Source organism: Hyla sarda, chromosome 2 (genome assembly GCF_029499605.1).
Source record: "Hyla sarda isolate aHylSar1 chromosome 2, aHylSar1.hap1, whole genome shotgun sequence".
NCBI classification, from domain to species: Eukaryota; Metazoa; Chordata; class Amphibia; order Anura; family Hylidae; genus Hyla; species Hyla sarda.
The window spans coordinates 78,055,187-78,066,973 of record NC_079190.1 but is presented as its reverse complement, the minus strand read 5'-3'; the positions used below and the strand labels follow the sequence as shown (position 1 = coordinate 78,066,973).

The 11,787-nt window shown below is 40.7% G+C and overlaps 1 protein-coding gene across 2 annotated transcripts in view; it reads left to right on the top strand.

Moving 5' to 3' along the window:
- Nucleotides 1-897: 897 nt before the first annotated feature.
- Nucleotides 898-11,787, top strand: part of RDH5 (retinol dehydrogenase 5) — a 75,626-nt gene continuing 64,736 nt past the window's right edge. For both annotated transcript variants that reach the window (XM_056562179.1, XM_056562176.1), the window contains exon 1: nucleotides 898-1,076. The gene's annotated coding sequence lies outside the window, so the exon portion shown is untranslated. The remainder of the gene's footprint in view (nucleotides 1,077-11,787) is intronic.

The following is an 11,787-nucleotide window of genomic DNA, read 5'->3' as shown; positions in this document are numbered from 1 at the left end:
TTCCCCCTCCTTTCCCTTTTTTGTCCCTACCCTCTTCATAGACTTGCATGGGCAGCATGTAATCTTATCCCACAGTGAGCTGACAGTCCATCTTGTAAAGCTGTTTTTCAGAATGATTGAGTTAAAGGAGTTATTCAGAAAAAAACATATATATACTGGCTACAGAAAGTTAAACAGATTTGTAAATGACTTCTCTTAGAAAATCTTAACCATTTCAGAACTTATGAGCTGCTGAAGTTGAGTTGTTCTTTTCTGTCTAAGTGCTCTCTGATTACACCTGTCTTGGGAGCTGTCCAGAGTAGAAACAAATCCCCATAGCAAACCTCTTCTACTCTGTGCAGTTCCAGAGACAAGCAGATGTGACAGCAGAGAGCACTGTTGCCAGACAGAAAAGAACAACTCAACTTCAGCAGCTGATAATTATTGAAAGGATTAAGATTTTTTAATAGAAGTAATTTACAAATCTGTTTAACTTTCTGGAGCCAGTTGAGATATATATATATATATATATATATATATATATAGATAGATAGATAGATAGATAGATAGATAGATAGATAGATATATAGTAGGAAAGGTGCCTGATAACTTGAAAGAGAGACCTTTTTTCTCTGATAAGATGTAACAAAGTTTCTTTCATTCTTTCATTCTATTGATTTATGTAATCTCTGTTGTAACAACAGTGACCATGTGATTCTCAATGACCTATTTATAAGATGGTATGAATGCAAACCAATATATTTTTTCTAGTAGTAATACTACTAGACTTGTTGCCAATGTTCTCGGATTTCCCTTTACCTCTTTTTCCTGCATCCTGTCTCCTGCTATAGCAATGTGTTAATAGCACAATCTCCTCCTCATCCCTCCTCTGTAAGTAAGGAAAATCTCTCCTTCAAAGCTGATGGACTTTGCCTACAAACAGGGTCTGTCTCACAATAAGCCTGGCAGAGGGGAGCGCAGCACTGCACAGAGGTAAAGGGGTAGTTACTGCTATAAGCAAAGCCTGTGACAGCTGTCTCCAGAGAGCCCAGATCCTGCTCCACCCAAATACTGGAAAAGCCTAAGGGACTGGAAAGGTAGGAACTGCAATGACTGTGTCTTCTGTGTGCATTTATGTCACTGACAGGCACTGCTGTCACAATGCACTCTGTTAATATTTAACACTGTCTCTACTAAAGTGACCACATGCAGGGTTGTGTGGTTTATCAGCTCACATGAATGTACAGAAGATATAGGAAGTTACACAAATATTCGGTGAACTACATGGGACATATAACATCATATGCTGGGGGCCACACACTGCCAGAACTATGTAAGGCACACTGCAGGTGTAGGCAGATTTTATAGCAATAATAATAATAATAATAATATTTACTGATATAATTACGCAGCACTTTACAATTTAACAACTTTTTTTTAAAATTATTGTTATATGCATTTTTATTATTATTTTATTGTAATACAATGAAGATCAAATAGGAAAATCCTTTCGTCTATTTGTTATAGCGCTTTGCTGCTTTTCCAAGGTGTCCAGAACAACATTTTAATACAGGATTAGTAAACCCATTGATGTTATAGATTGATATTGGAAGGCAATGAAGCAGTGAGCGCCAGCCGCAACTTAATGGGTAATACATTTTTTTTTTTTTTATATCAACTGGTGCCAGAAAGTTAAACAGATTTGTAAATTACTTCTATGTAAAAATTGTAACCCTTCCAGTACTTATCAGCTGCTGTATACTACAGAGGAAGTTCTTTTCTTTTTGAATTTCTTCTCTGTCTGACCACAGTGCTCTCTCTGGTGACACCTCTGTCCATGTCAGGAACTGTCCAGAGCAGGAGCATATTCCCATAGCACCCCTCTCCTGCTCTGGACAGTTCCTGACATGGACAGGGGTGTCAGCAGAGAGCACTGTGGACAGACAGAGAAGAAATTCAGATATAGAAGTCATTTACAAATCTGTTTATCTTTCTGACACCAGTTGATTTAAAAAAAATAAATAAATTGTTTTCCACCGGAGTACCCCTTTAATGTAGCTATCACAAATAGGACATTTCCAACACCTGCAAACTTGCTTTAGTTGCCATGATCACTAATAGTTAGGCATCTAAAGGGTTAATGGCGCCATCAGCAATCCCTGATGTCCACCATTAGCGGCGAGGTCCTGGCTGCTGATAGAAGACAGGACCCAACATGCTTGAAGCGAGTGCAACTCCTGTGCTTGCTTTATGTTCATGGCATAAATTGAGGCCATGGAGCGGTAAGTCCCAGGGCACCATAATGTACATTTACGTCATGGGTCCTCTAGAGCAGTGGTCTCCAACCTGCGGACCTCCAGATGTTGCAAAGCTACAACTCCCAGCATGCCCGGACAGCCAAAGGCTGTCTGGGCATGCTGGGAGTTGTAGTTTTGCAACATCTGGAGGTCCGCAGGTTGGAGACCACTGCTCTAGAGGGTTAATATGAAAAGCACATCCATTTGTAAGGTTTTTTAAAGTTATTTTTAAGAGTGATGTGGCTAATATTACAAGCTGTCTACAGGGGACACCTGTCAATCAAATGAGGTAAACTATCATCCTACCCAGTGTGGGCGCCTATTTACAAAAATGTGGATCTACCTACTTAAGTCGCATTGCTTAGTATGGTCATGTTTCCTGCACTTGTAGACAGTACAGTGATCCCTCAACATACGATGGTAATCCGTTCCAAACGGACCATCGTTTGTTGAAACCATCGTATGTTGAGGGATCCGTGCAATGTAAAGTATAGGACAGGGGTCTACAACCTGCGGACCTCCAGATGTTGCAAAACTACAACACCCAGCATGCCCGGACAGCCAACGGCTGTCCGGGCATGCTGGGTGTTGTAGTTTTGCAACATCTGGAGGTCCGCAGGTTGTAGACCACTGTTAGAGGAAGTTGTACTCACATGTCCCCGCCGCTCCGGACCGTCACCGCTGCCCGAGATGTCTGTTTCCATCGCTGTCGCTGCGTCACCGGGTGTCCCTGATGCTCAGGCAAGGCCTCTGCTTCCCCGGCAACCGCGCTCTCCGTCGCCGCCATCACGTCGCTACGCACGCCGCTCCTACTGGATGGCGGGACGGCGTGCACAGCGACGTGATGACGGCGATGGAGAGCGCCGACGATGCAGAGGATCCTGAAGAGGACGCGCCGGAGCCCCCAGGACAGGTAAGAGACCTCACCGGAGCTCACGGGGCACCGTAAACGGCTATCCGGTGGCAGCTGAAGCAGTCTGCGCTGCCGGATAGCCGTTTATGCGATGGCCCCGACATACAAAAGCATCGAATGTTGATGCTGCCTTCAACATGCGATGGCCTCAGAGAGGCCATCGCATGTTGAAATTATCGTATGTCGGGGCCATCGTAGGTCGAGGGGGTCACTGTATAGGGTATTGTTCAATCTTGGTTCATGGTCCTGGGGGAAATGCTGTATCAAAGACTCCTGAAAAAGACTTGATTCTTCCATTTTTGTAATTCATAATTTTGTGACCTCCAAAACTGTCCTGTGGTGGCTCCTTCGTGTCCAGTGAGACAACTGAGGGGGCATTGAGCCACTTATTATGAGCTGCGCCACCATTTTACCAACACTTGCACCACATTAATAAATTCATGAGAAAAAACACAACTAAAACCAAACCAACATTATTAATAAATTCAAACCAAATGTCACTTATTTGTCCTGAATTCCACATGGAAAACCTAATAACAACAGGGTTACCTCATGCCGAACCATGGCGGTACAAACAGTATATCTGAGCAGAAAATGGTGGTCAGCTTCAGATTTTTGTCACAAGGAAATGCACATCGCATTATTATCTACTTTGTGAACTTACCTGAAGTGTGTTGAGGACATTGAGTTGGCTTGTTCAATGGGTCACCTATGAGTGGGTAAAAATAAGATGGTCCTATGCAGCATCAACAAATGCCTTAGATTTGTATGTGCCCCTATGTCCGGCCTATTAATACAGTCGTGTGCATTAGCCCTACTTGACATTTCATTATTATTTTTTTTATCCTATTGCCAAATTCTAGTAATGCTATTGAAAATGCTTAGGCAGAATTTATCAATGATTTATATTGTGAATTTTGCTTTGAATTGTCACTAAATTTTGCACAGCCCACAAGCTCAACATTTTGTAACTTCTTTATGTACCATCAGCCCCCAGGCCATGAAATAGATAAGACATCTAACTAATAATAAACAACACACTGGGAAAACCAGTCTATCAATAGCTTTAGCAACATACGGTCATGGCCTTAAATGTTGGCACCCCTGAAATTTTTACTAGAAAATTAGGTATTTCTCACAGAAAAGGATTACAGTAACATGTTTTGCTATACACATGTTTATGTCCTTTGTGTGTATTGGAACTAAACCAAAAAAGGGAGGGAAAAAAGCAAATTGGACATAATGTCACACCAAACTCCAAAAATGGTCTGGACAAAATTATTGGCACCTTTAACTTAATATTTGGCTGCACACCCTTTGGAAAAAATAACTGAAATCAGTCGCTTGCTATAACCATCAATAAGCCTCTTACACCTCTCAGCCGGAACGTTAGACCACTCTACCTTTGCAAACTGCTCCAGGTCTCTCTTATTGAAAGGCGGCTTTTCCCAACAGCAATTTTAAGATCTCTCCACCGGTGTTCAATGGGATTTAGATCTGGACTCATTGCTGCCACTTCAGAACTCTCCAGCGCTTTGTTGCCATCCATTTCTGGTTGCTTTTTGATGTATGTTTGGGGTCATTGTCCTGCTGGAAGACCCAAGATCTCGGACGCAAACCCAGCTTTCTGAAACTGGGCTGTACAGTGCGACCCAAAGTCTGTTGGTAATCCTCAGATTTCATGATGCCTTGTACACATTCAAGGTACCCAGTGCCACAGGCAGCAAAACAACCCCAAAACATCATTGAACCTCCACCATATTTCACTGTAGGTACTGTGTTCTTTTCTTGTAGGCCTCATTTCATTTTCAGCAAACAGTAGAATGAAGTGCTTTACCAAAAAGCTTTATCTGGACTATCCTGCGTTTACACTTTTCATAAATTTCTCTCTTCCGTCCATGTCCAGGGAGATTATCTACAGTGCCATGAATTGCAAACTTCTTGATAATGTTGCGCACTGTGGACAAAGGCAAATTTAGATCTCTGGAGATGGACTTGTAACCTTGAGATTGTTGATATCTTTCCACAATTTTGTTTCTCAAGTCCTCAGACAGTTCTCTTCTCCTATTTCTGTTGTCCATGCTTAGTTTGGCACACACAGACACACAATAATTTTGTCCAGCCCAGTTGGAGTTTGGTGTGACATTATTTCCAATTTGCTTCTTTTCCTCCCTTTTTTGGTTTAGTTCCAATACACACAAAGGGAATAAACATGTGTATAGCCAAACATGTGTTACTGCAATCCTTTTCTGTGAGAAATACTTGATTGTCCTGAAAAATTTCAGGGGTGCCAACATTTATGGCCATAACTGTGCATGTAGCACAAGAAACTAAGCACTAAAGAATATGTGCTGCCATTTCATTAAAAGGATTTCTATTTTTTTTTTCTTAAACATACCTGTACTTTCAGGTGATTTTTCAGGACAAGCCATACTGTGTATCTACATGAGGAGTAACATTATTTCTGCCAATTATACAACTTATATATGACATTTTTCACAAGTTTTTCACAGGGCATTCTCTATCTCTAATTTCAAACTCATAAGCTACTAAATGGAGCCTAGCCTCTACAGAAGAGGAGATCGTGCTCCTCTATATCTCTGTAGCACACTCCCAGAAGCAGCAACAGCATTCAGGACATTATAGAGCAGTACCGAGCAGTGTAGGTTGTAAATCCAGCCTGGTGTGAGATAAAACACTCACTACAACCCTACAAGCTGCAGCCCTACACCTGTGATTTTTCATTTTGCTTTGGTCTCTCTCTGTAGCTTCTCCTCCCCCTACCCTCTCCAAAGTCTTCTAAAAGTAGCAAAACTGACTGGAGACTTGAATCTTTTTATAGAGTAAATAATGACTTGGAGGGAGGGGAGGTGGAAAAGAGCCTGATTAATGGAGAAAGAGGCATTTTCTACACAGCTTCTTACATTCACTTGTATTATTGGTTTATGCAAAGTTTGTTATAAGTCTTGGGGTTTTTGTCTTTGAGTCTCATGTCAACACATCACATATCAGAACCTAAGGATTTTGCATCCAAATCCCATTGTTCCAAGGTCCATAATAACGAAATATCTCCAGAATACAGCTCTGTTGGCGGCATCCCTGATTTTAGGGTACCATATTTCCACACAGAATTTCAATTTGGAAGATTCTGTTTTAACAGCACATGGGACATGTCAAACGTTTTTATCGCTTGGTGTCTGAGTGATCAAACTCCTACTGATCTCTAGATATAGCCGAGAGACACACACGTGAGGTTATGGGCTTCACTCCCCGGATCCCTGCGATCTTCACCTCGCTTCCCCTATTCTATAAGTCTATGAAAAATCCTTGTATCACTGTCATCTTGTTGTTGACTCTGATTTGAACACCATTTCGAATTTGGCCCTAAACTAGTACTAGTAAGTGTAAGGAGTGATGTCCAGATGCTTGTAGTATGTTGTGGACTGCCCAGAGGTAAGCGATGGGATCAGTATAGAGGTGATAGCGATACAGGGATATATATATACACACACATATTTATTTATACTCTGTAGATATACAGAGTATAAATATATACTGAAGCATGTAGTATAAACATATACTGAATACATCAACCCTCATGCATAAGCTCTGTGATCCCTTCTCTGCATACTGCAGTTGAATTACTAATATAAAATATACTGTGTGTCAGGAAAGTAGCAGATGTTCTGGATATAGATCTGTAGTGTGTAAGCTTTAATAAAATATTGGTTCAATGAGATGTCTGGGGCCTATCATTTTTATTCATGATATTTGCACTTTATCATTTGATGTTTCTTACGTGCTGATCCAGAGCAGTGTTGTCTTATATCTCATCTGAGTCGTCTCATTTATACCGAATACTACACAGACAAATAGAAAGCTTTCAAAGATTCAGAAAGAATGTCCACGAAAAAGATCGAGCAGGTGAAGTACTTTCTAGTCAATGGCAACTACATATAGGAGATGTATACATTTTGAAATATGCAATGAACATAACATATCCATAGAGCTGTCTGCAAATACATGTGTAAATAATCAAATTTGGTCCTCATTCACACTACAGCTGTTTTGCCGCTAGAACAGTATGCACCACCATACCATAACTTATTCATAAAAAGTCAAACATTTTATTTAGCAAATTGTGCCTAATTGAGGAAAATGGCACAGGACACATAACTTATTTTCCAAAAATGTAAACATACTAAACACAATTGCATTCGAAGTCAAAATGATTCGATCCTCATTGTAATAAAGTTTATTTGCAAAAATCTAACTTTTAGATGTTTGAAAAAAACAAAAATCACATACGAACAATGGTAAAGGGAAACTGGTAGCTCCGCTCTATATCCAAAACTGGATATAAAACAAAAAAAAAAATCTGTTTTAAAAGTTCCATAACAGTTTTTTCTTCTAAGCTCAAGAGCTTGCAGGTTTTCGTTTGAACAGTCAGAAACATACTTAACGCTAAAGATCTTTCTGCATGAACATTAAGATACAGCATTAATACATGGAATGTTTTGACACTTGGACACTTGGTAATTTAATATCTTCACATAATTTTCGTTCCCCATTGTGTCACTTATTATGTGAAGTGCTCCAGTCCCTTCTGCAGCAAAACAACCCCAACATGATGCTGGCGCCCCTGTGCCTCCCGGTTCGGACAGTGTTCTTTAGCTTGCAGGCCCTCCATTTTTACCCAAATAAATAACCAGGATCATTGTTGCCAAACCGTTGCATTTTTATTTCATAAGACTAGAGAACATTTTCTCCAAAAAGTAAAATCTCCAAACCATTGTGTAGTTACAACCTGTATCCTGGCTTTATTATGTTGAATTTGGAGCAGTGGCTTCTTCCTTGGTGATCGACCTTTTAGGTCAGGTCGATATAGGACACAATTTATCGTTCATATAGAAACTTTTGTACATTTTTCCTTGTTCATTTTAAGAAGACAAAATGTGTCTCCTTCCGTATAATGGCTGAACAGATGGAGATGGGATTTCCCCACAGGGTCGAGCAAAGAGGCTAAACCTATAGTATGTTGACATGAAATCTGTGGGGGAAATACTTTAGCCTAAGTGTATGGAAACATATTACTTCAATTGTATGTCACAAAAGTTTTGTGAAGATATACCCATGTATGCCTGCAACCAAACCCCATATGTGAATAGGGCCTTATATAGAAAACAGTGATGGCATCATAGACCACACCTCGAAATCCTTCTTCATCAAATACCATGCATCCTTTCAAGGGGTACTCTGCTGCTCAGCGTTTGGAACAAACTGTTCCGAACGCTGAAGCCGGCGCCGGGACCTCGTGACGTCACGCCCTGCCCCTCAATGGGAGGGGGCGTGGCAGGGGCGTGATGGCTGCAATGCCCCCTCCCATAGACTTGCATTGAGGGGGTGGGGCGTGATGTCATAAAGGGAGCGTGGCTATGACATCACAAGCTCCTGGCGCCAGCTCCAGTGTTCGGAACAGTTTGTTCCAAACGCTGAGCAGCGGAGTACCCCTTTTACCTGTTAAAATCCAACATAGTGCAAAATCAGATGTTTAAGGTTAGTTATCATAAGTTTGCTATGAAAGGTGCTTAATTTGTATGGTAACAGTAGAATAATCACTCTAGAATAAGACACGAAAGGGTAAAACATGTTTAATGCCAACCTATGTAATCCCTTTTACTTGATGACCAAAGTTGGGGGATGGTTTTCCAGTCACCACAGATATTTTTGTTTTTAGATCCCAATGATTTCGTCCAGATTGGCCAACAAAACATCTCATTCCATGGGCCACAATTACTAAGACTAAATGATGGAGGCAGCTGGAGTGATGTCTACCAAAGTTATTGAAAGGCAAATGTTTCTAAGTAAATGTGATGCTCCAACGGCAATATACAACAGCTGATACACATGGCAATGACTTGCCACATAGTTACAATGGTTTTATGAGGTTGAAAAATCAACCTAAGACACTACTGTCCATCAAAATCAACCTAAGACACTACTGTGTTGATCCAGAAGAAGGCAGAAAACCCATGAGGCTGATGTCAATTGCCCCATAGAAGGGAAAATTCCTTCCCAACTCCAATATGGTGACCAGAACAAGTCACTGGATCAATGTTCTGTCCATATAAATCTAGTATTTATAACTTGTAATGTTATATTTTTACAGAAAAACATCCAGCCCCCCCCCCCCTTATTTGTTGAGTCAGACATCACAACATCATGCGGCAGAGAGTTCCATAGTCTCACTGCTCTTACAGTAAAGAATCCCTGTCTGTGATGATGGTAAAACCTTCTTTCCTCTAGACATAGAGGATGCCTCCTTGTAATGGTTACCGGCCTAGGTGTAAAAAGATCACTAGAAAGATCTCTGTACTGTCCATTCATATATTTGTACATTGTGATCAGATCGCCCCTAAGACGTCTTTTCTCCATACTAAATAACCCCAAGCTTGATAACCTGTCTTGGTCCTGTAATCCTCCTATACCATCAATTATCATTGTCGCCCTCCTCTGCACCCTCTCCAGTTCAGCCATGTCCTTCTTATATACAGGTGCCCAGAATTGGACACAATACTCTATATGTGGTGTGAACAAAACTACATTCTCAATCCCTCTCTTGATACATTCCATGACTTTGTTTGCCTTGGCAGCCACTGTCTGGCACTGATCACTTTAGTAGAGTTTACTGTCCACTATTAACCCCAAGTCCTTTTCGGTGGAAGTTTTAACTAATTTATTATTATTTAGCACATAATTGTACATAGTGGGGGGTATTTATCAATTTTGCCTGTTGACAGTTTCTTTTTACCTTTTTTTTTTTCCACTTTGGTTTTCGTGGACATGCGCCAAATTTATCATTTGGTGCAAGTTGTTAGTAATTTTGGCTCAAATGTTGAAATCAGCTGTTCCCAGCGCCTTTTACACAGAACTTACCGCCACAGAGGACGCGTATTTTACCCTGTAGAGCAGCCATTTCGGAGTCCCTCCTGCAGTATATCAGCAAGCGACATGAGTTATTTTCTTTTGTGGGGTTTATAGTCACCATGTGAAATGGATTTTATTTTCAACTTGAGTAGTTTTTTTTTATTTATTGGTTACTATAGTGCAGTGGTCTTCAACCTGCGGACCTCCAGATGTTGCAAAACTACAATTCCCAGCATGCCCGGACAGCCGTTGGCTGTCCGGGCATGCTGAGAGTTGTAGTTTTGCAACATCTGGAGGTCTGCAGGTTGGAGACCACTGCTTTAGTGCTTACCTTTCCTGAACCTGTGCGGCCATGTCCAATGCTGGCTCAACGGAGGGTGAAGGTTCCTCAGAGACAACTATGTCGCAGGATAGTATTGAGCAGCCCTGTATATTTATTTTGACGCCTTTACATTTTCTGACATTGCTAAGTGTGTTTTCCATGTGCAAAATTTCTTAGCGGGGATTTGCGCCCAAAAAACGGGATTTGCGTCAAAGATGGATTGGCACAAATAATGAATTACTGACTAAAGTTAAAATCACACACAGGACAGTGTGATTTTGAGAAAGTTGTAAAAATGACAGTGGAGAAGATGCGCCAAACTTTGGCGCAAACAGACACTGCGCCAAAGTATTGCACCAAAGTTACGTGAAAAAAAAACACATAAATCCTTTGTTTTTACAGCCCAAGTGCATCAGCTTACATAAAAGGAATTGTGCATTGACAGGTAGAGAAGTTTACAGACTATACTACAGAGCACATTACAGACTATACTACAGAGCACATTACAGACTATACTACAGAGCACATTACAGACTATACTACAGAGCGCATTACACACTATACTACAGAGCGCATTACAGACTATACTACAGAACACATTACAGACTATACTACAGAGCACATTACAGACTATACTACAGAGCACATTACACACTATACTACAGAGCACATTACACACTATACTACAGAACACATTACAGACTATACTACAGAGCACATTACACACTATACTACAGAGCACATTACAGACTATACTACAGAGCACATTACAGACTATACTACAGAGCACATTACAGACTATACTACAGAGCACATTACAGACTATACTACAGAGCACATTACAGACTATACTACAGAGCACATTACAGACTATACTACAGAGCACATTACAGACTATACTACAGAGCACATTACACACTATACTACAGAGCACATTACAGACTATACTACAGAGCACATTACAGACTATACTACAGAGCACAATACACACTATACTACAGAGCACATTACAGACTATACTACAGAGCACATTACAGACTATACTACAGAGCACATTACAGACTATACTACAGAGCACATTACACACTATACTACAGAGCACATTACAGACTATACTACAGAGCACATTACAGACTATACTACAGAGCACATTACAGACTATACTACAGAGCACATTACAGACTATACTACAGAGCACATTACACACTATACTACAGAGCACATTACAGACTATACTACAGAGCACATTACAGACTATACTACAGAGCACATTACACACTATACTACAGAGCACATTACAGACTATACTACAGAGCACATTACACACTATACTACAGAGCACATTACAG